This window comes from Hemitrygon akajei, chromosome 4 (assembly GCF_048418815.1).
Source record: "Hemitrygon akajei chromosome 4, sHemAka1.3, whole genome shotgun sequence".
Lineage (NCBI taxonomy): Eukaryota > Metazoa > Chordata > Chondrichthyes > Myliobatiformes > Dasyatidae > Hemitrygon > Hemitrygon akajei.
The window spans coordinates 188,449,720-188,474,089 of record NC_133127.1 but is presented as its reverse complement, the minus strand read 5'-3'; positions in this window follow the sequence as shown (position 1 = coordinate 188,474,089).

The window sequence follows — 24,370 nt, the reverse complement described above, 5'->3', positions numbered from 1 at the left end:
GGGTAGAGTGGAAAGGTATGAGTTCATCTTTAGAATACATGAGGTTCATTCGAGTCTTACAGGCTTCCCTTGAGTCTGATAGTGTGTTTCCTCAAGCTTTTCAAACTTTTGTGTCTTCTGCCTATTGAAAGAGCGGAGGATGATTTAGGTGAGAGAGGTACGGGCTGGTTTCCTACCCAGATGGCTTCACCTGTCACCTTCTGGCTATCCTCTTTTTCCTCCTCCCACCTTCTTTATTCAGGCATCTTCCCCTTGTGTTTTCCAGTCCTGAAGAAGGGTCTCAGTCAGTCCGAAACATCGGCTGTTTATTCATTTCCCTAGATTCTGCCTGACCTGCTGAGTTCCTCCAGCATTTTGTGTGCATTGCTTTGGATTTCCAGCATCTGCAGAAGTTGTTGTATTTATAAGGGCAGTCAGAGTGGAGGGTGGGTAAACTGGTGGAGTGATTGACTAGACTGTGTCCACAACCCCCTGCAATTTCTTGATGAGTTGGGCAGAGTAGTTGCTATACCAAGTTATAGGTGTGAATACAATGCTTTCTATAGGGAATCTGTAAAAAACAGGGAGTTGTCGAATTTCCTTAGCCTTCTGAGGAATTAAATGTGCTGGTGTGCTTTCTTGACCAAGACAAATTGATGATGATATTTTCACCTAGGAACTTGAAGCACTCACACCTCTTGAAGTATTTCACTCAGCTGTCTGAAGTCAATGCTCAGCTCTTTGATATTTGGTCAGTAACCCTCAGTACAATAATGTAGATATCTGGTAAATGCTCTCTGGATTACCAATAAAACCATAAGACCATTGACACAGGAGCAGAATTAGACCATTCAGCTCATTGAGTCTTCTCTGGCGTTTGATCATGGCTGATTTATTTTCCCCCTCAGCCCCATTTAACTGCCTTCTCTCCTGTAACCTTTGATGCCCTGACTAATCAAGAACCTATCAACGTCTATTTTAGATATACCCAAGGACTTGGTCTCCACAGCTGTCCGTGGCAAAGTATTCCACAAATTCCACCCTTCCCCCCACCCAGCATGGCTAAAGAAATTCCTCCTCATCTCCATTCTAAAGGGACGTCATTCTATTCCGATGCTGTACTCTCTAGTCCGAGATTCTCCTATTAATGGAAACACCTTCTCTACTTACACTGTATCTATGTCTTTCAACATTAGGTGTGGTTTAAATGAGATCCCCCTCATTCCTCTAAACACCAGTGACTACAGGCCCAGAGCCATCAAACATGCCCCAAGTGCTTAGCCTTTCATTCCTGTGACCATTCTTGTAAACTTCTTCTGGACCCTCTCCCATGCCAACACATCCTTTCTTAGATATTCTGCCCAAAACAACTCACAACACTCCAAGTGCGGTCTGACCAGTACCTTATGAAGTCTCAGTATTACATCTTGGGTTTCATATTCTCATCCTCCCAAAACGAATGCTACTATTGCATTTACCTTCCTTACCTGCTGGGTAAATTAGTACTGTTCCACTGCTATAGCCAACCCAGGAAACACAGCAGCCATTTTTCAACTCACAAGATAGTCAAGTTATCTTGTTTTAACAATATTGGCGGCAACACCAGAGAGAATTTTGGTGCCATGGAACCATTGGAGTTCTTCCGAGAGACTACCTGAGGAGTTTGATTTACGATCTCATCCAAAATATGCCACTTACTGTCAATTTTTAAATGTTTAAGAGGCATGGTGACTGATAAATGTTTGCAGTTAATGAAAAATACATAATGCACATCACTCTCTACCTTGGCCTAGATTCCATGGCCCACTTCTTGTTTGCTCTCTGCAGCTCTGAGATAAGTATAAATTCCTTCGGCTTTCTTTTATTTAGTCTGTTAATTAGTCTCCTTTAATTAAGCAATAAATCATTCCACCTAGTACTCTCAGATTTGCAATTACAGTAACTTGAGGATGTTAATGAGGTCTAGGCCTGGAGTAGACTCTAGCTATTTTTTTGTTACTGGAATTAAGTTATAATTTATTTCAGAAAATGGAAATTTAAAATACAGAGCCATATTCCAATATTACAAAACCGATTCATAGTCCTCTAGGATCTGTACAACCATGAGGCGGTCCCTGTACTTGTGTTTTATTATGAATCAGAATCAGGTTTATTATTACTGTCATATGTCATGAAATTTGTTGTTTTGCAACAGCACTGAAGTGTAATGCATAAGAAGTACTATGTTACAATAAAAAATGTAAAAAACCGAGTGCAAGAAGAGCAAATTAGTGAGGTAATTAAGTTCAAGCTTGATTATCATTCAACCATACATGAATACCTGTGAATACAGTCGAACAAAGCAATCATACACTGTGCAAGGCACATATAGCGCATATATGATAGCAAGTACAACCGTCCATGAGTACAGCCAAACGAAACAGCAATAGCACATATAAGAGAGCAAAGAGATATAAGATAGCAATACAGTCACATGAAAAAAAGCATAGTCCAAGTCCCTGAGTCCACGAATCTTGCAGCGGTCTACAGTCGAATACAATACAGCTTGTCTTCTGTCCAACAAACACTAGGGGGCAGCACTGACTCCTGCATGGAAGTTGTGGCACTCTGCCTTTGCAACTCCAGTGGAGTGCCCGACTCAGACACTGCTCCCTGGGTGGCTGAAAACAGGAGACACAGCAGCCTGAGGCCTTGTCCTCACTACACCAAGCTCACGCAGTTCCCCTGCAGTCAGTTCCTGCTGTTTGCAAATAAGTCAATGAATTCGACTTGCAGCATTCCACACCACCAAAGTCCAACAGGGTCTTGTGATGGTAAGAAAAGAGACTGAGATGATCACTCACTGTTAGACTGCACCCAGTCTCTGTGTCTCTCTGTTGCAGGCAGCATCACAATTTGCACCAAGTCCAGCTCCTTCAGTTTCTCCTCCAACAAACAACCCACTGATGCAGTAGACCTACACTGCTTCAAGATCTTAACGTCCGGCAGGCTCTTGTGATTGTAAAGAAATATGTTTAAAAAAGATAATAACACCTTTGGTTGACTCTATAGAGGCCGCTGCGACAAAACACTCCGCCTTCTCACCGGAAGATAGGTAGTTTTCATGGGTTCTGAAATCTGATGGCAATTGGGAAGAAGCTCTTCCTGAAACCTTGAGTGTGATTCTTGAGGCTCCTAAACCTTCTGCCTGATGGTAGCAATGAGCAGAGGCATGTACCAGATAGTGGGAGTCGTTAATGATGGGTGTCACCTACTTGAGGGATCAACTTTTGAAGATGCCCTTAATGCTAGGGAGGCTATTGCCCATGATGAAACTCACTGAGATAGCAACTTCCTGCAGCTTTTCCCGAATTTGTGTATTGACGACTCCATATCAGACAGCGATGCAACAAAGTAGAATGTTTTCTATGGTACATCTGTAGAAATTGTCCAGGGCCTTTGATGACACACATACCAAATCTACACGTACTCCTGATGAAATATAGCCACTGGCATTCTTTCCTCATCATTGCATCAATATGTTGGGCACAGAATGGATCTTAAGAAATGTTGACATCCAGGAACTTGAAGCTGCTAATCTTACTCAGAATTCCTTCACTTCCTGCAGGAAAATATCAGCATATCCGCCTCCACCACCATTGCCGGCAGCCCATTCCACGCACTCACCATTCTCTGAGTAAAAAACTTACCCCTGACATCTCCTCTGTACCTACTCCCCAGCACCTTAAACCTGTGTCCTCTTGTGGCAACCATTTCACCCTGGGAAGAAGTCTCTGACTATCCACACGATCAATGCCTCTCATCATCTTATACACCTCTACCAGGTCACCTCTCATCCTCCGTGGCTCCAAGGAGAAAAGGCTGAGTTCACTCAACTTATTCTCATAAGGCATGCTCCCCAATCCAGGCAACATCCTTGTAAATCTCCTCTGCACCCTTTCTATGGCTTCCACATCCTTCCTGTAGTGAGGTGACCAGAACTGAGCACAGTACACCAAGTGGGTCTGACCAAGCTCTTATATGGCTGTAACATTACCTCAGGGCTCTTGAACTCAATCCAACGGTTGATGTAGGCCAACACATCTTAACAACAGTGTCACCTACGCCGCAGCTTTGAATATCTCTCTGATCTTCGGCACTGCCAAGAATCTTACCATCAATATTATATTCTGTCTTCAAATTTGACCCACCAAAATAAACCACTTCACACTTATCTGGGTTGATCTCCATCTGCCACTTCTCAGCCCAGTTCTGCATCCTATCAGTGTCCCAGTGTAGACTTGACGTCCTTCCAGACTATCCACAACACTCCCAAGTTTTATGTCATCAGCAAACTTACTAACCCACCCTTCTACTTCCTCATCTAGGTTATTTTATAAAAATCAGAGAGTGGAGGGATGCCAGAACAGATCCCTGCAGAACACCACGGGTCACCAACCTCCATGTAAGATATGAACCAGCTGCTACCATCCTTTGCCTTTTGTGGGGAAGCCAATTCTGGATCCATGAAGCAAGGTCTCCTTCAATCCCATGCTTTCTTACTTTCTGAATGAGCCTTTCATTGGGAACCTTATCAGATGCCTTACTGAAATCCATATACAGCACACTACATCCTCTGCTCTACCTTCATCAATGTGTTTTGGATTCAATTAGGCTCATAAAGCACAACCTGTCTTTGAAAAAGCTATGCTGACTATCCCTAATCAGATCATGTCTTTCCAAATGTTCATAAACCCTGTCTCTCAGGAACTTCTCCAACAACTTGCCCACTATTGAAGTAAGACTCACTGGTCTATAATTTCCTGGGTTATCTCAACTCCATTTCTTGAATAAGGCAACAATATTTGAACATAGAAAATAGAAAATCTAAAGCACATTCTGGCCCTTTAGCCCACAATGTTTTGCCGACTGTGTAACCTTCTCTAGAAATTGCCTACAATTTCCCTGCCACATAGCCCTCTATTGCAACCCTCAAACCCACTGGTACTTCACCTGTCCCTATTGATGGTGCAAAGATCATCGCCAGAGCCTCATCATTCTCCTGCCTCACTTCCCATAGTAGCCTAGGGTATATCTCATCCAGACCCAGCGACTTATCTAACTTAATGCTTTTCAGAAGTCCCAGCACATCCTCCTTCTTGATGAAGGAGAGAAGTGAGCAACGACTGGACGCTTGAGAAATCGTTTCTCATGCCATCAGGTTGGAGGCTACCCCGACGGACTACAAGGTGTTGCTCCTCCAACCCGAGTGTGGCTTCATCGTGGCAGAACCAGGCATGTCAGAATGGAAATGGGAAGTAGAATTGAAATGGGCAGACACCAGGATATCCTGGTTTTTGGGATTCTGCAGATGCTGAAAATCCAGAGTAACACAAACAAAACGTTGGAAGAACTCATCAGGTCAGGCAGCATCTATTACAGTTAAGGATATGCTGATGTTTTGGCTGAGATACTTCATCAGGATTCATGAATGAAGGGTGTCAGCCAGAAAAGTCAACAGTTTATCCCCCTCCATAGATGCTGCATAAAAACATAGATTTATCTTAATCAAACTCCAACAAAGTACAATAAATTAATTGTAAATTTAGTGAGGTATTCGAGGAGATGACATGTGCAAACTGGAGCCAAACATATTAAGCACGGACAGTAAATTTAACTCAGTTTCCCTTATTTTATTTCTATTGGCAACTGACATTTCTGTCCCAGTCATACTTCTATCATAGCGTTAACAACAGATTACGCAGACCATGAAGCATAATTTGATTTTAATTGCACTCATTAACCCACTTGGACTCACCTAATCAAAATATTCCCTTTGTGCTACTCTCCCTCCTCCGACTTTCTCTTCTCATCTAACCATGCTTCAGGGGTTGCTATTCTTATTCTCTATTTATATAAATGATTTAGATATAAATGTACAAAACTTGGTTGGTAAATGCATTGGTAACACAAATATGGAGTAGTTTATGATCGTTTAAGAAGGTTATCCAAGATTACAGTGGATCTTCAATATTTAAAAAAAATTGTATTTAGAGCTACAGTGTGGAAAAAGCCCCTCTGGCCCAATCAGCCACACTGCCCGGCAACCCACATATGTAACCCTAGATTAATCTCGAATGACCAATTAACCAACTAATGTTTCCTATGGTGGGGAAGTCTAAGACCAGAGGGCACAGCATCAAAATAAATGGGCATTAATTTAGATCAAAGGTTGGGCAGAAATTCTTTAACCAGAGAATGGTGGATCTGTGAAATTCATTGTCTCAGGCAGCTGTGGAGGTCAAGTCACTGGTATATTTAAGGCAGAAGTTGACAGTTTCTTGATTCGTCAGGGCATGAAGAGTGAGTGGAGAAGGCAGAAGATTGGAGTTGAGAGGGAAGTGATGAAATCCAAGATGAAATGGTGGAGAAGGCTCGATGGGCCACATGGCCTAATCCTGCTCCTATATCTTATGGCCTTATGGTCTAATCGGTATATCTTTGGGGCACCTGGAGGAAGCCCACAGGTTCACAGGGACTAATGTACAAACTCCATACAGATGGCATCAGGATTGAACTCTGAAATCCAATGCCCAAGCTGCAATAGCATCACACTAACTGCAATCCTACCGTGCTGCACTTTTCACTAGGAAATGGGTTAAAGAGTGGCAAATGGGTTTCAATACCAAAAAGTGAGAGGTGATTCATTTTCTGAAGCCAGGCAAGCATAGTACTGCAGAAGTTGAAAACTGAGGCAAAAACATAAACCAGGCGGCAGGTCAGGTGTATAGAAATGCAGAAACATAGAAAACCTACAGCACAATACAGGCCCTTCGGCCCACAATGCTGTGCCGAACATGTACTTACTTCAGAAATTACAAAGGGTTACCCATAGCCCTCTATTTTTCTAAGCTCCATGTACCTATCCAGGAGTCTCTTAAAAGATCCTATTGTTTCCACCTCCACCACCATCATCAGCAACCCATTCCACACACTTACCACTCTCTGCGTAAAAAAAAACTTACCCCTCTGTACCTGCTTCCAAGCACTTTAAAACTATGCCTTCTTGTGTTAGCCATGTCCCAACACAGACCCCTCTGTAACACCACTAGTCACTGGCAGCCAGCCAGAAAAGGCTCCCTTCATTCCCACTCTTTGCCTTCTGCCAATCAGCTACTGCTCTGCTCTTTCCATGCCAGAATCTTTCCTGTAATACCATGGGGTTGTAGCTTGTGTGATTGTCGGATATGACGGACAAACAATCAATCATCAATGCATTTTGGAAAGTCAAACAAACATGGTACACAAACTATGAATCACAGAGCACTAGGGACACTGGGGAGTGTAATGGAACAGAAGGACTTCGAAGTACAAGTGTATAGTTCATTGAAAGTGGCATCACAAGAACATATCATTTAGCACAGCAGCCTTCAATGGCCAGGGCATTATTTATTGGAATTGGAATTGGTTTACTATTATCACATCTACTAAGATATAATGATAAAGTTGTCTTGCACACAGTTCATATAGACCAATGATAAGGATGTAATGCTGAGGCTTTATAAGACATTGGTCAGATCACAACAGAAGTATTGTGAGCAGTTTTTTTCCCTTTTATCTCGAAAGGATGTACTGGAACTGCAGAGGCTCCAAAGGAGGTTTACAAGAATGATCCCAGGAATGAAAGGGTTAAAGTTTGAGGAGCATTTGTTGAGTCTGGGCCTGTGTTCTCTGGCGTTTTGAAGAATGAGATCTATCACATTGAAACTTACCGAATATTGAAATGCCTAGGTAGAGTCGACAGAGAGGAGTCGAGGATGAAAGGGCACAGCCTCAGAATAGGACAGCCCTTGAGGACAGAGATGTTTATCCAGAGGGTAGTGTTACGTACCCGTGACACGTGACAGTGGTACCCTTGTCCCGTGACTGGGGTTGAAGCTATACTGGACTTGAGGTAATGGTCTTGTGATGGTGGAGTGACGTCATTTTCCCGCCAGTAGAGGTCATGTGACAGGTTTTTTTTACAGGGTATAAGAGGAGGACCCCTCCCTGTGAGGAGGGGCAGTTCGTGGCTGGATTTGCCATGTTGACTTCATGCCACTGTGTGATTTAATGTTATGACACAGTTTAGTTGAAAGATGAAGTTTTATCTAATGCCTAAAGTTTAAAAGGTCATTGCCAGCAGTTTCTTTACAATACTGCTAGTTGAGAATCAGTGGAGAGTGAAGATCGGAGTTCGGGACTTAAAGATCGAGGAGAATCAATTTTGACGGTGAAACAGGTTCGAACTTGTTTGATCCTTATTCGGAAAGAATTCGTTGACTGTTCTCGTGTTAATCCCTGCGAAATACCAGAAAGGATTGGGAATAGTTCTGTAAAGGAAAGGTCAGTGCCTTTAAGCCGTTTCGTTTCATTTCGTAAATTCTTCGTGGGAAAAAGTTCGATCTTGGGAACTGAAGCAACACGACGTGAAAGAGAATTTAAATCGTCTTAAAAAGTCTCTCCCTTAAATGGACTGTGAGCATTCTGAACTCTTGGCAATACTACCTTGAAGAACTGTTTTTGCAACATCGCTTTAAGAACTGTCTAAGCTTCATTGCTTTAAGAACTGTTTAAGCTGCCGCACAGCAGCTGATTTCCGGTTACGTTAGTGATTTGTTTACTTTTGGGGGGTTTGTTTTCAGTGTTTAATAAACATGTTATTTGTATATAAAGACCCCTGCCTAACTCATATATTTATTGTTGCCTGAATCCGTAACAGTAGTGAATCTGTGGAATTCATTTCCACAGATGGCTGTGCAAACCAAGTCATCGGAGATATTTGAAATGGAAGTTGATAGGTTCTTGATTAGTCAGGACGTCAAGGTTATGGGGAGAAAGCTGGAGAGTGGGGTTGAGAGAGATAATAAATCAGCCATGATGGAATGGCGGAGCATCCTTGATGGGCCAAATGGCCTAATTCTGCTCCTTTGTCAGAAAAAGCTACAGAACGGTGCAAACTCAGCCAGCTCCAACATAGATGCTATCCTCCCCAGCATCAAGGACATCATTAAAAGGCAATGCCTCAAAAAGGCAGCATCCATCGTTAAGGACCCCTGTCAACAGGACGTTCTCTCTTCTCATTGCTACCATCAAGGAGGAGGTAGAGAAGCCTGAAGACATTCATTCAATATTTTAGGAACAGCTATTTTCCTTCTCCATCAGATTTCTGAATTGACACTGAACTCATGTTCTTTTTATGGTGCTCTCTATATATAACATATAACATATAACCATATTAACAATCTCAGCACGGAAACAGGCCATCTCGGCCCTCCTAGTCCATGCCGAACTCTTAATCTCACCTAGTCCCACCTACCTGCACTCAGCCCATAACCCTCCACTCCTTTCCTGTCCATATACCTATCCAATTTTATCTTAAATGACACAACTGAACTGGCCTCTACTACTTCTACAGGAAGCTCATTCCACACAACTATCACTCTGTGAGTAAAGAAACACCCCCTTGTGTTTCCCTTAAACTTTTGCCCCCTAACTCTCAAATCATGTCCTCTTGTTTGAATCTCCCCTACTCTCAATGGAAACAGCCTATTCACGTCAACTCTATCTATCCCTCTCAAAATTTTAAATACCTCAATCAAATCCCCCCTCAACCTTCTACACTCCAATGAATAGAGACCTAACTTGTTCAACCTTTCTCTGTAACTTAAGTGCTGAAACCCAGGTAACATCCTAGTAAATCGTCTCTGCACTCTCTCTAATTTATTGATATCTTTCCTATAATTCGGTGACCAGAACTGTACACAATATTCCAAATTTGGCCTTACCAATGCCTTGTACAATTTTAACATTACATCCCAACTTCTGTACTCAATGCTCTGATTTATAAAGGCCAGCGTTCCAAAAGCCTTCTTCACCACCCTATCTACATGAGACTCCACCTTCAGGGAACTATGCACTGTTATTCCTAGATCTCTCTGTTTCACTGCATTCCTCAGTGCCCTACCATTTACCCTGTATGTTCTATTTGGGTTATTCCTGCCAAAATGTAGAACCTCACACTTCTCAGCATTAAACTCCATCTGCCAACGTTCAGCCCATTCTTCTAACCGGCATAAATCTCCCTGCAAGCTTTGAAAACCCACTTCATTATCCACAACACCTCCTACCTTAGTATCATCGGCATACTTACTAATCCAATTTACCACCCCATCATCCAGATCATTTATGTATATTACAAACAACATTGGGCACAAAACAGATCCCTGAGGCACCCCGCTAGTCACCGGCCTCCATCCCGATAAACAATTATCCACCACTACTCTCTGGCATCTCCATCTACTTTTTAAATGCTCCCTTTTTATACTAATTATTATATATATCTTACCATAATTTATAGCTTTTATTATGTACTGCTGCCACCAAACAATAAATTTGACCACATAGACCAGTGTTATTAAACCTGATTCTGATTCTGTTTCTGATTGAGGGAAAGGTTGTTGCCATGACAACGAGTCACTAAGCTTTCTAATCTCCATCCTGCATTCTGACTCCTTGTTATTATGATGGTATCACCTGCAAACTTGCAGATGGAGTTTGTGCAGAATCTGGCCACACAATCATGAACGTACAGCGAGTGAAGAAGGGGGCTGAGGACACACCTTACGGACAGGAGTTCAGGAACCGATGAATTGGGTCGCCATGGTAGCATAGCAGTCAGCACAAGGCTTGGGGCATTGGCGTTCCGAGTTCAATCCTAACATCCTCTGTGAGCAGCCTGTACATCCTCCCCATGGAATGTATGTTTTTAGCCAGGTGCTCTGCTTTTCTCCTCCAGTCCAGACTTAGCAGGTAGTAAGTCAACTGGTCATTGCAAATTGTCCTGTGATTAGGCTAGGGTTAAATCAGGATTGTCTGGGATATTTGGGCAGCTCGAAGGGATAGAAGGGCTATTCCATGCTAAATCTGTTAAATCAGTCGTTCTCAACCTGGGTTTCATGGACTTCTCAGTTAACAGTAAGGGCCCATGGCATAAAGAAGGTTGGCAACCCCTGATCTAAATGAATAATTTTACAGTTTAGTAAGTCATTAGTGAGACTGCACTTGGATTACTGTGCCCAGTTTTGGTCACCAATTTTATAGACAATAGACAATAGGTGCAGAAGTAGACCATTCGGCCCTTCGAGCCTGCACCGCCATTTTGAGATCATGGCTGATCAATTCCTATCAATACCCGGTTCCTGCCTTAAATTTTATGGGAAAGACATGGTTAACTTGGAAAGCGCGCAGAGAAAAATGTGAAACTGTTGCCAGGCCAAGAGAGGCTGAGTCATAGAACAATACAGCACTGTAGGGCCTGTAGGCCCTTCGGCCCACAATGTTGTGCTGACCCTTAAATCCTAGGGAGAAGTTAGCCAGGCTGGGTCTTTATTCCTTGAAGTTTAGGAGAATGAATCTGTGACCTTACAGAAATGTTACAATTATGAGAGGCATAGACAAGGTGGACAGAAACAGTGTTCCTCAGTGTGGTGGTGGCATCTGTCGGTCTCCAGAGACCATGGATCTGCGCCTGGAGTTTCCAGGGCACAGGCCTGGGCAGGGTTGTATGGGAGACCGGCAGTTGCCCCAAGCTGCAGGCCTTCCCCTCTCCACGCCACCGATGTCGTCCAAGGGAAGGGCACTAGGACCCATGCAGCTTGGCACCGGTGACGTCTCAGAGCAATGTGTTGTTAAGTGCCTTGCTCAAGGACACAAACACACCGCCTCGGCTGAGGTTCGAACCAGTGACCTTCAGGTTACTAGTCTGATGCCTTGCCCACTAGGCCACGCGCCAACACTCAGGGTTGGGGAGTCCAAAAGTAGTGGGCATAGGTTTAGGGTGAGAGGGAAAAGATTTAAAAGGGACCTGAGGGGCAACTTTTGACATGGAGGGTGGTGAGCATGGAACGAGCTGCCAGAGGATGTGGTAGAGTTAGGGATGATAGCACCATACGAGAAGCACATGGATAAATATATGGAGGGGGTGGGGTTCAGAAGAGATTAGAGCAGGGGATCTCATGATTACCCTTGATTAGTGGTAAGGGTCCATGGCATAAAAAAGGGTTGGAAACCCCTGGCTTAGAGGAATATGAGCTGAGCACAGGACCACTTGGGGCCGAAGAGCCTGGACCCATGCCATATTGCGCTATGGCTCTGTCATTTCTGTTTCTTGAAAAAGTACCAAAAACACTGAAACTGTGCTGCCTAACCTGCTGAGTGTTTGCTTCACAACCAACACAAAAAGAAACTTCAGGTACTGAGCAGGTCAGGCAACATCTACAGAGGGGAATACACAGTCAATGTTTTGGGTTGAGACTCTTGGCTTTTCACCCAAAAAGAACTCTTTAAGTGCCACGGCAGCCTAGCGGTTAGCGCAGTACAATTATGGCTCAGGGCATTCTGGATTTCGAGTGCAGTTCTGGTGCCGATCTGTTAGGAGACTTTGTATGTTCTCCCCATGGAATTAATTCTTTTTCTGGGTTGTATGTTTCCTCCCACAGTCCAAAAAGATACTGGGTAGGTTAATTGGTCATTGTAAACTGTCTGTGATTCGGTTTTGTTTACTTAGGTTTGTCAAGGGTTGTTTATCTCACAATAAACTGCATCATAGCTCTTCCACATTATTGTTTGCCTGCATGACACTTTCTCTGTAAATATAACATTGTATTCTGCATTCTGCTATTGTATGCCCTTGGACTATTATGAAGTCCTGTTTCAATGAAATTATCTGTATGGATGGCATGCACAATAAAGCTTTTCAAGGTACCTCATGGAATAACACGACAATAACAAGCCAATCCACCAGTTTACCAGTGTTGTATTCCACTGGTGTGTCAGTCTGAAGTAGAGAGGGAAATGGTGTCACAAGGTGACAGTGCAAAAATCAAACTACTGGAGGAATTCAGCGGGTCAGGCAGCATCCGTCCAAAGAAAATAGACAAGGTCAGAGTCAAAGTAAGTTTATTATCGAAGTCCATGTATGTCACCATATATTACCTTGAGGTTCATTTTCTTGAAAGCATTTACAGGAAAATCAAGAAATACAAGGGAATTTATTAAAAATCATACATAAACAAAGAAGACAAACAGCCAATGTACAAAAGAATATACATTATGTAGATAAATAATACTGAGAACGTGAGTGATAGAGTCCTTGAAAGTGAGTCTGTAGCTTGTGGAATCAGTTCAGAGTAGTGGTGAGTAAAGTTATTCACACTGGTTCAGGAGTCCGATAGTTGAAGGGTGATAATTGTTCCTGAAACTGATGTTGTTGGACCTCAGACTCCTGTTCCTGATGGTAGTAGCTAGAAGAGAGCGTAGCCTAGATGGTTGAGGTCCTCGATGATGGATGCTACTTTTTTGTGCTTAATGGTGGAGAAGGCTTTTTCTGGGATGGACTGGGCTATATCCAACACTTATTGTTGTCTTTTCCGTTCCTGAGGATTGGTGTTTCCAGGATGTGATGCAACCAGGTCAATGATTCAGGTTGACATCCTTCATTTGAACTGGATGTCAGGTCTTGGTCTGATATATTGACTCTCCATTTCCCCCCACAGGTGCTGCTCCATCCGTTGAACTCTTACAGTATTTTCTTCTTTTTTTTTGCTCCAGATTCCAACTTCTGCAACCAGGTGAATGTTTCAGGTTGACATGCTTCATTTAAACTAGATGTCGGGTCTTGATCTGATATATTGACTCTCCATTTCCCTCTACAGGCGCTGCTCGACCTGCTGAGCTTTTCCAGTAGTTTCCTCTTTTTTTTGCTCCAGATTCCAACTTCTGCAGTCTCTTGTATTTCCAAGGTAACAGTGTGACAGTTAAACCAAAATTGTTTCTGAAATGAGAATAAATGCTGGTAAATCATAACTGAATGCCTGTCCTATTAATCTGACAAGTATTTATACACTTCATTTGAAATAAGTAAAGAGTTTCAAAGCGTTATTGTTAAAACTCTTCCAGCAGCATAGATTACAAAGGGCAAACATGATTAATTTTTCAATCAATAGCTGCAGACTTCTCTTAGTTCAACTGACCTGTTAATTCATTGTAATATTTTTGGCATAGGTCCTTGCGTCCCTGTTTTATTGTTATTTTTAGTTCAAATTATTGGAAAATTCAGATGTTCTTTGCTGCAGAAAAAGAGCATAGAACTGTCAGTAGTAAATTCTATTTTTATATTATCCATTCACACTTTAGAACTATTAAAACTAAAGCCAGGGCTACAGCTATAATTGAGCTGCAAGTTCTTCAGTTACAGATGAATTCCAGTGATGGCGTGAATGGTCATTCATAGGGGATCAATATACTTGAACAAAGCAGTCCAAGAGGAATTCAGCAGATCAGGCAACATCTTTGACATTAAAAATTTTGACAGCATGACATCAAATTTCTATAGATGTGTATTTATTGGCTGCATTATGGCCTTGTATGGGAACACGAATGCCTTTGATTGGAAAATCTGACAAAAGGATTTTGTACTTCAAACAAAAATTGTAACCATGGGCACTCGAATGGGTCCCAGCTATGCCTGCCTTCTAGTTGCCTACGTGGAACCGTCTCTGTTCCAAACCTACACTGGTATCACCCCCCCCACCCCAGCTTTTCCTATGCTACATTGATGACTGCATTGGTGCTGCTTTCTGTACTCATGTGGAGTACATCAACTTCATCAATTTTGCCTCTAACTTCCACCCTGCTCTCAAATTTACCTGGTCCTTTTCTGACCCCTCTCCTTTCTCGATCTCTCTGTCTCTATCTCTGGAGACAACTTGTCTACTGATATCTTTTATAAACCCACTGACTGTCACAGCTACTCTTCCCATCCTGTTACTTGTAAAAATTTCATCCCTTTCTTTCAATTCCTCCGTCCCGACCGCATCTCCTCTCAGGACAAGGCTTTTTATTCCAGAGCTGAGGAGATGTCCTACTTCTTCAAAAATAAGGGGCTTTTCTTCCTCCACTATCAATGCTGCCCTCAACCGCATCTCTTCCATTTGGCGCACACCTTCTCTCACCCCCGTCCTTGTGCTACCCCACCAGGAATCGGGTTCCTCTTGTTCTCACCTACCACCCCACCTCCCTCCTTGTCCAGCACATAATTCACCATAACTAGCCATCTCCAACTGGATCCCACCACCAAGCACATCTTTCTCTCCCCCACCCCCCAGTTTCTGCTTTCTGAAGGGATCATTCTCTATGCAACTCCCTTGTCCACTTGTCCCTCCTCACTGATCTCTGTTCTGGTATTTCTCCTTGCAAGTGCAACAAGTGCTACACCTGCCCCTACTATTCCTGCACCTCCCTGCACCTCCCTGCACCTCCCTCACTACTATTCAGGGCCCCAAACAGTACTTCCAGGTGAGGAGACATCTCACCTGTGAGTCTGTATGGGTCATCAACTGTATCCGGTGCTCCCAGCATGGCGTCTTGTATATTGATGAGACGTGATGTAGGGTGAGAGACCACTTCGCTGAGCGCCCACACTCTACTTGCCAGAAAAAGCGGAAGCTCCCAGTCGTCACCCATTTTAATTCCGCTTCCCATTCCCATTCTGACATAAGAGTCCATGGCCTCCTCTACTGTCGCGATGAGGCCACGCTCAGGTTGGAGGAACACCTTATTTTCTATCTGGGTAGTCTCCAACTTGATGGCAAGAACATCAATTTCTCGAACTTCCAGTAAGTCAGTCTCGCCCTTCACCATTTCCTGTTCACATTTTCCCCTCTCACCTTATCTCCTTATCTGCCCATCACCTCCCTCTGGTTCTCCTCTCCTTCCCTTTCTTCCACAGCCTTCTGTCCTCTCCTATCAGATACCCCTTCACCACTCCTTTATCTCTTTCACCAATTGACTTCCGAACACTTTACTTCACTCCTCGCCCCTCCCAGTTTGACCTAGCACCTACAGCTTTGTATTTCTTTCTCTACTCCCACCACCTTTTTCTCTGACTCCTGATGAAGGGCCTCAGCCTGAAATGTTGACCGTTTGCATTTTTCCACAGATACTGCCTGGCCTGCTGAGTTCCTCCAGCACTTTCTGTGTAATCCTACAAAACGTAATGGAATTGGCCCAGTACATCACAGGTAGAACCTTTCCAACCATCGAGCACATCTACATGAAACACCATCATAGGAAAGCAGCATCCATCAAAGATCCTCACTACCCAGGCCACGCTCTTTTCACATTGCTGCCATCAGGTAGAAGGTACAACTACCTCAGGACTTGTACCTCCAGGTTCAAGAACAGTTACTACCCTTGAACCATCAGGCTCTTGAACAAACGAGGATAACTACACTCACCTATTGAGACATTCCCACAACCAATCATCTCACTTTAACGACTCTTTATCTTGCTATTTCATGCTCTCATTATTTATTGTTATTTATTTATATTTGCATTTGCACGGTTTGTTGTCTTTTATGCTCTACTTGTTCTTTCATTGATCCTACTTACTATTTGATAGTATGTCTGCAGAAAAGAAAAGAAATCTCAGGATTGTATGTGGTGACATGTATGTACTCTGATAATAAACTTTACTTTGAACTTTGAGCTTATTGCAGAAGTTCTTCACCTGGGGTCCATGGATAGATTCCAGGGCTTTGTGAAATTGGATGAGAAAAGAATTTACATCTCTGTTTTCACTAACCACGAACTGACATTCAGGATTTCTATCAATTATGAACGTAGGAAACAAGCCACTGTAGTATTAGCAGTACTTGCGATTTTGTCACCAATAGAAATCACAGATATTTTCATATCACATCACAGTTGTTGCCAATATTTAAAAATATCATTTACAGCACGCTCATCACTACTTTGAAGTTACAATAGTTATTAGACTGAACAATAGATCAAACATGATCGCAGTCTTCCAGCATCTTACTTTATCCACGCCCCCATCCCTCACCCACCCATCTTGTCACACTTGCCTGCATTAAATTCAGTCTGTCATATTCTAATACAGAGAAGTAAAAAAGAGGTGTTGAGACAGCATATTGTCCAGGAAGGGTGACCAAAGAGAAGATGATTTTGATCAGCTCTGAAGTCAATGGAACAAGTCAACTGCACTTTGCTGATCCGTTATAACCTTATATTTTGGGAAGTTAAAACCTACGGTGCTCTACAGTGAACTAAGGAGTGTGGTAGAGCAAAGGGATCTGGGAATACATTGAAAGTGGTGTTACTGGTTGCTAGGGTTGTAAAGACAGCTTTTAGCACATTAGCCTTAATAAATTATTGAGTACAGAAGATGGGAAGTAATATTGAGGTTGTATAGGATATTGGCGAGGCCTAATTTGGAGTAGTGTATGCAATTCTGGCTACCTACCTACTGGAAAAATATAAATAAGGTTGAAAGAATACAGAGAAAACTTACAAGGATGTTGCCGGGACTGGAAGACCTGAGTTATAAGGAAAGATTGAATAGGTTAGGACTTTATTCCTTGGAATATTGAAGACTGAGAGGAGATTTGATAACTGTATACACAATTATGAGGAGTACAGATTGGATAAATGCAAGCAGGCTTTTCCCCCTGAGGTTGGCTGTGACTAGAACTAGAAATCATTGGTTAAGGGTGATAGGTGAAAAGTTTAAGGGGAACATCAGGAAAATCTTCACTGAGAAGATCATGAGAGTGTGGAATGAACTGCTAATGCAAGTGGTGCATGCGAGCTTAATTTCCAGATTTAAAATATATTTGGATAGGTACATGGATGGTAGGGGGATAAGACCATAAGGCATAGGTATAGGAGAAGAATTAGGTCATTTGGCCCGTCAAGTCTGCTCTGCCATTTCATCATCACTGATTCAACGTTCCTCTCAGCCCTAATAGAAACATAGAAAATAGGTGCAGGAGTAGGCCATTCGGCCCTTCGAGCCTGCACTGCCATTCAGTATGATCATGGCTGATTATCCAACTCAGAACCTTGTACCTGCTTTCTCTCCATACCCCCTGATCCTTTTAGCCACAAGGGCCATATCTAACTTCCTCTTAAATATAGCCAATGAACTGGCCTCAACTGTTTCCTGTGGCAGAGAATTCCACAGATTCACCACTCTCTGTGTGAAGAAGTTTTTCCTCATCTTGGTCCTAAAAGGTTTCCCCTTTATCCTTAAACTGTGACCCCTCATTTTGTCTTCCCCAACATCGGAAACAATCTTCCTGCATCTAGCCTGTCCAATCCCTTTAGGATTTTATACATTTCAATAAGATCCCCCCTCAATCTTCTAAATTCCAGTGAGTATAAGCCTAGATGATCCAGTCTTTCTTCATATGAAAGTCCTGCCATCCCAGAAATCAATCTGGTGAACCTTCTTTGTACTCCCTCTATGGCAAGAATGTCTTTCCTCAGATTAGGGGACCAAAACTGCACACAATACTCTAGGTGCAGTCTCACCAAGGCCTTGTACAACTGCAGTAGAACATCCCTGCTCCTGTATTCAAATCCTTTTGCTAAGAATGCCAACATACTATTTGCCTTTTTCACTGCCTGCTGTACCTGCATGCCCACCTTCAATGACTGGTGTATAATGACACCCAGGTCTCGTTGCACCTCCCCTTTTCCTAATTGGCCACCATTCAGATAATAATCTGTTTTCCTGTTCTTGCAACCAAAGTGGATAACCTCACATTTATCCACATTAAATTGCATCTGCCATGAATTTGCCCACTCACCTAACCTATCCAAGTCACCCTGCATCCTCTTAGCATCCTCCTCACAGCTAACACCGCCGCCCAGCTTCGTGTCATCCGCAAACTTGGAGATGCTGCATTTAATTCCCTCGTCTAAATCATTAATATATATTGTAAACAACTGGGGTCCCAGCACTGAGCCTTGTGGTACCCCACTAGTCACTGCCTGCCATTCTAAAAAGGTCCCATTTACTCCCACTCTTTGCTTCCTGTCTGCCAACCAATTCTCTATCCACATCAATACCATACCCCCAATACCGTACGCTTTAAGTTTGCACACTAATCTCCTGTGTGGGACTTTGTCAAAAGCCTTTTGAAAATCCAAATATACCACATCCACTGGCTCTCTCCCCTATCCGCTCTACTAGTTCTTCAAAAACTACATCTTCAAAAACTACATCTTCAAAAAATTCTATAAGTTTCGTCAGACATAATTTTCCTTTCACAAATCCATGCTGACTTTGTCCGATGATTTCACCTCTTTCCAAATGTGCTGTTATCACATCTTTGATAACCGACTCTAGCATTTTCCCCACCACCGATGTCAGACTAACCGGTCTATAATTCCCTGGTTTTTCTCTCCCTCCTTTTTTAAAAAGTGGGGTTACATTAGCCACCCTCCAATCCTCAGGAACTAATCCAGAATCTAAGGAGTTTTGAAAAATTATCACTAATGCATCCACTATTTCTTGGGCTACTTCCTTAAGCACTCTGGACTGCAGACCATCTGGCCCTGGGGATTTATCTGCCTTTAATCCCTTCAATTTACCTAACACCACTTCCCTACTAACATGTATTTCCCTCAGCTCCTCCATCTCACTAGACCCTTGGTCCCCTATTATTTCCAGAAGATTATTTATGTCCTCCTTAGTGAAGACAGAACCAAAGTAGTTATCCAATTGGTCTGCCATGTCTTTGTTCCCTATGATCAATTCACCTGTTTCTGACTGTAAAGGACCTACATTTGTCTTGACCAATCTTTTTCTTTTCGCATATCTATAAATCTCATGCTTTCTCTCTGTATCCCTTCATGGTCTGACCTATCAAGAATATATCAGCCTCTGCCTTAAATATATATACATAAAGACTTGGCCTCCACAGAATTCCACAGATTCATCACTCTCTGGTGAAAGAAGTTCCTCCTCATCTTTGTTCTAAAAGGACGCTCCTCTATTCTGAGACATCGGAAACATCCCCTCCACATCCACTCCATGAAGGCCTTTCAACATTTGATAGATTTCAATGGGGTCACTCCTCATTCTTCAGAATTCCAGTGAATGCAGTTTAGAGCCATCAAATACTCTTCATATGACAAGCTATTCAATACTGGAATCATTTATGTGAAACTCCTTTGAACTCTCTTTCTAAGATAGGGGGCTCAAACCAGCTCACAATACTCCAATTGAGGCCTCGTCAGAGCTTTATAAAGTTTCAACATTACATCTTTGCTTTTATATTCTAGTGTTTTTGAAATAAGTGCTAACATTGCATTTGCCTTCCTCACCACGGACTCAAACTTCAAATTAACCTTTAGAGGATCCTATACAAGGACTCCTATTGTAATTCCCGTTCTAACTCCCATTGTAATTTATAGGCCACATTACTACTGTTTGGGGGGTCTGTATACAATTTTCACCAGGATCTTTTTACCGTTACAGTTCCTTAGCTATATCTACAATGATTCAATATCGTCCAACCCTATGTCACCTCTTTCTAATGATTTGATTTGATTTTTTATCAACAGAGCAACAACTCCCCCCCTGCCTTCCTGCCTGTCCTTTCGATACAATGTGTATCCCTGGACATTAAGCTCCCAGCTATAATACATTCAGCATGATTCAGTGATGCCTACAGCATCAATCTGCCAATCTGCAAATATGCTGCAAGTTTATGTATCTTATTCCGTATACAACACGCATTTAATACAACACTTTCATTCCTGTATTCCCCTTTTCCATTTTGTCTGCCTTTTATGTTGCAACTCATCCTGTTGACTGCAATTTTGCCCTATCAACAACTTCGTCTCACTATACATTGCCTCTGTTTGTAAACCGGCTACCTCATCCTCAACATTTAACCACCTTTCCTACGATACTTCCCGCATTGAAATATATACAGCTCAGACACTAGTTGCACCATGCTCAGCTTTTTAATTCCTAACTGTCTGAGGTCTTACCAACATCTACCTCCACAACCTTTCCACTAACTGTTTCCACTCTCCACTCTGGGTCCCAAACCCCCTGCAATTCCAGTTTAAATCCCACCAAGGGGCATTAACAAACCTCGCTAAGATATTAGTCTCTCTCCAGTTTAGGTTCAATCTGTCCCTTCTGTATAGGTTCCACCTTTCCTGGAAGAGAGCCCATTGATCCAAAAATATTATACCCTCCCTCCTAGACCAACACCTTAGCCATGTATTAAACTGTATAATCTTCCTAGTTCTGGCCTCTCTAGCATGTGACATGGGTAGTAATCCTGAGATCACAAACTTGGAGGTCCAGCTCTTTAACTTCGCACTTAACTCCCTGAACTCCCTGCGCAGAACCTCGTCACTCATCCTATCCATATCATTGGTACCTACATGGACAACAACTTCTGCCTGTTTACCCTCCCACTTAAGAATGTTGTGGACTTGATCTGAGATATCTTGGACCCTGGCACCTGGGAGGCAACATACCATCTGGGAGTCTCGTTCTCGCCCACAGAACCACCTGCCTGATTCCCGAACTAATGAATCCCCTAGTATCACAGCATGCCTCTTCTTCCCCCTTCCCTTCTGAGTCATAGAGGCAGACTCAGTGCCAGCGAATTGCTCACTGCGATTTTCCTCGGTTAGGTCATGCTCCTGGACAGTATTCAAAGTGATATACCTGTGGTTGAGGGGGATGGCCACAGCGGTAATTTACACTGGCTCCTTAATCCTTTTTGCCTTCCTGACTGACACCCATTTTCCTGTGTCCTACACCTTGGGTGTCCTTAGGACCTCTCTCTATGTCCTATCTATCACCCCCTCTGCTACTGAATTATCTAGAGTTCATCCAGTTCCAGCTCCAACTCCTAACAGTTTGTTAGAAGCTGCAGCTGGATACACTTCTCGCAGTTATAGTCATCAGGAACTCTGGTGGTTTCCCTGCCTACTCATATCCCGCAAGAGAAGCTTCCACTATCCTGCCTGACATCCCTACTGTCCTAGCTGAGCAGATATAAAAGAGAATGAAATAACTTGAACTTTTCAATCCTTTGCTTTCTCTGACTGAAATCTCTCTTCTCTGAAGCCTTGGAGAGCTAAAGTCTCATGGAAGGTTATGGAGGGTTATGGTCCCGGTGCAGGTTGATGGGAGTAGGCTGTTTAAATGCCTCAGCACAGATTAGATGGGATGAAGTACCTACCTGGTTATGTGCTATCCTTCGCTATGACTCTCCAACTCTGCGTTTTGGAAATAGTCATGGACGATATGGACAGTCACTGAGAAAGCACATTCGGCAAAACAGAACATTGCAGAGAGGGAGTTCGTGCCTTTTTTTATTCCTTAAGGAACTACAAATTACACCTTTCACAGTGTCACTGCTCTACTTTGTACAGAAGATGTAACTGTGCAAACCATATTCTTCCCTGTCAGATCAAAGGCTATATTATTGGCAATTTCTTGCCTTTGGGTAACCATGGTTACTACATCATTAGAAAGCACTTTACTGGAAGTTCGACTCTCAGACAGTTAAAGGAAAAAAAAAACGAGGCCTCACAGATGGTAAATTAGATCGAGTTAGCTGCTGGGCACCTCCACGTTATGCAAGGGACACACGGTCAGAGCCTGGTGCATTTCTTTTATTTGACAATCTGTCACTTCTTGTGAAGCAAGAAAATTTAATGCAAACATGTCATGGCAAATCAATGTTTTTAGGCTTCAGGTTCTTGTTAATTTTCTTTCTGTACCTTCAATTCAATTCTACTTACACTGAACTCTCTTCAGTGCATTGAGCTCTTAAAGACTCATGTTGGGGTTCAATATAACTGGTTATAGAGTGGTACTCCCTACCTCTCTCCTGGCTTCACTACTCCGTGTTGGTGCATGGCCAAGTGGTTAAGGCATTTGTCTTGTAATTTTAAGGTTGCTAGTTCGAGCCTCGGCTGAGGCTGCGTGTGTGTCCTTGAGCAAGGCACTTAACCCCACATCGCTCTGCAACGACACCAGTGCCAAGCTGTATGGGTTCTAATGCCCTTCCCTTGGACAACATCAATGACGTGGAGAGGGGAGACTTGCAGCTTGGACAACTGCCGGTCTTCTATAAAAGTACCCTGCCCAGGCTTGCGCCCTGGAAACTTTCCAAGGTGCAAATCCATGGTGTCCTACATACACAGTGTAATGCATCTTGTTGGATTTAGTGTATAAAGGACCCTCAGTAACTGGCTGACTTCTGCTGCAGTTCAGTTGCACAAGACCAGAGCAGGGGGCTTAGTTAGAATGCTCTACACTGTACATCTGTAGAAATTTGTGAGTGTACTTGGTAAATATTAAATCTCCTCAACTCCCAATGAAGTATAGCTGCTGTCATGCCTTCTTTGTAACTGCATCGACAACCCTTGCTAAAGATCTAGACCTGGGGACAGAGACAACAGCAGAGGAGCTCAGAGTCATAGTGAGCATGGAACTCGTTCAGGTGTGTCTGCATGGCAACAAAGGTAAGGGCAGAACGTTCTGCCTCAGTAGGATATGAAGATCTCATTCCAAGATGTCAACTGTTCACTTCCCTCCACAGATGCTGCCCGACCTGCTGAGTTCCTCCAACATTTTATTTGTTTTACTCCTCCTCTTCTGGGTTTTCGATTACTAGTGAATTTAATCATTCATGTAATTTCAAGTTCCTGGGTGTCAACGTCTCTGAGAGGAGCAATCCTGGGCCCAAGATATAGATGCAGTTACAATGAAGATATGACAGCTGCTATATTTCATTAGGAATCTGAGATTTGATATGTCACCAAAGACACTTACAAATTTGTACAGATGCACCATGGAGAGCATTTTAACTCGCAGCATCACTGTCTGGCATGGTGGGGGAGCGGGGAATATAGCAGGGGAACCTGCACAGGATTGAAAGAAGCTGCAGAAATTTGTAAACTCAGTCAGCTCCATCCTGGGCACTGCCCTCCCCAGTATTCAGGACATCTTCAAGGACCAATGCCTCAGAAAGGCAACATCCATCATTAACATCCCCTATCACCCAGAACATAACCTCTTCTCATTGCTACCATCAGAGAGGAAGCATAGGAGCCTGAAAGCACACACTCAATGATTCAGTAACAACTTCTTCCCTATCAGAATCAGATTTTGGAATGGACATTAAACCTATGAGCCCTTTTTTCCCTCCCTGTTTGCATACTTATTTAATTTAACATTTAAAAAAATACATATACTTCTTTCTGTCATTTATAGTATTGTGATGTACTACTGCCACAAAACACCAAATTTCATGACATATGCCAGTGATATTAAACCTGATTCTGATTGATTCTAATGTCCCTAATTCATTATATTACACCTTCCTTAAGACAATTCTCAATTTGACCAGATTGACCAGATTTTTGATCATCTACGTTGATATTTCAATATCAAGTTTAAATGGTGATGCACTATCAATAACTCTCGGAGGCGTGAGATGAGAGATAGGCTTTTATTAGCTGG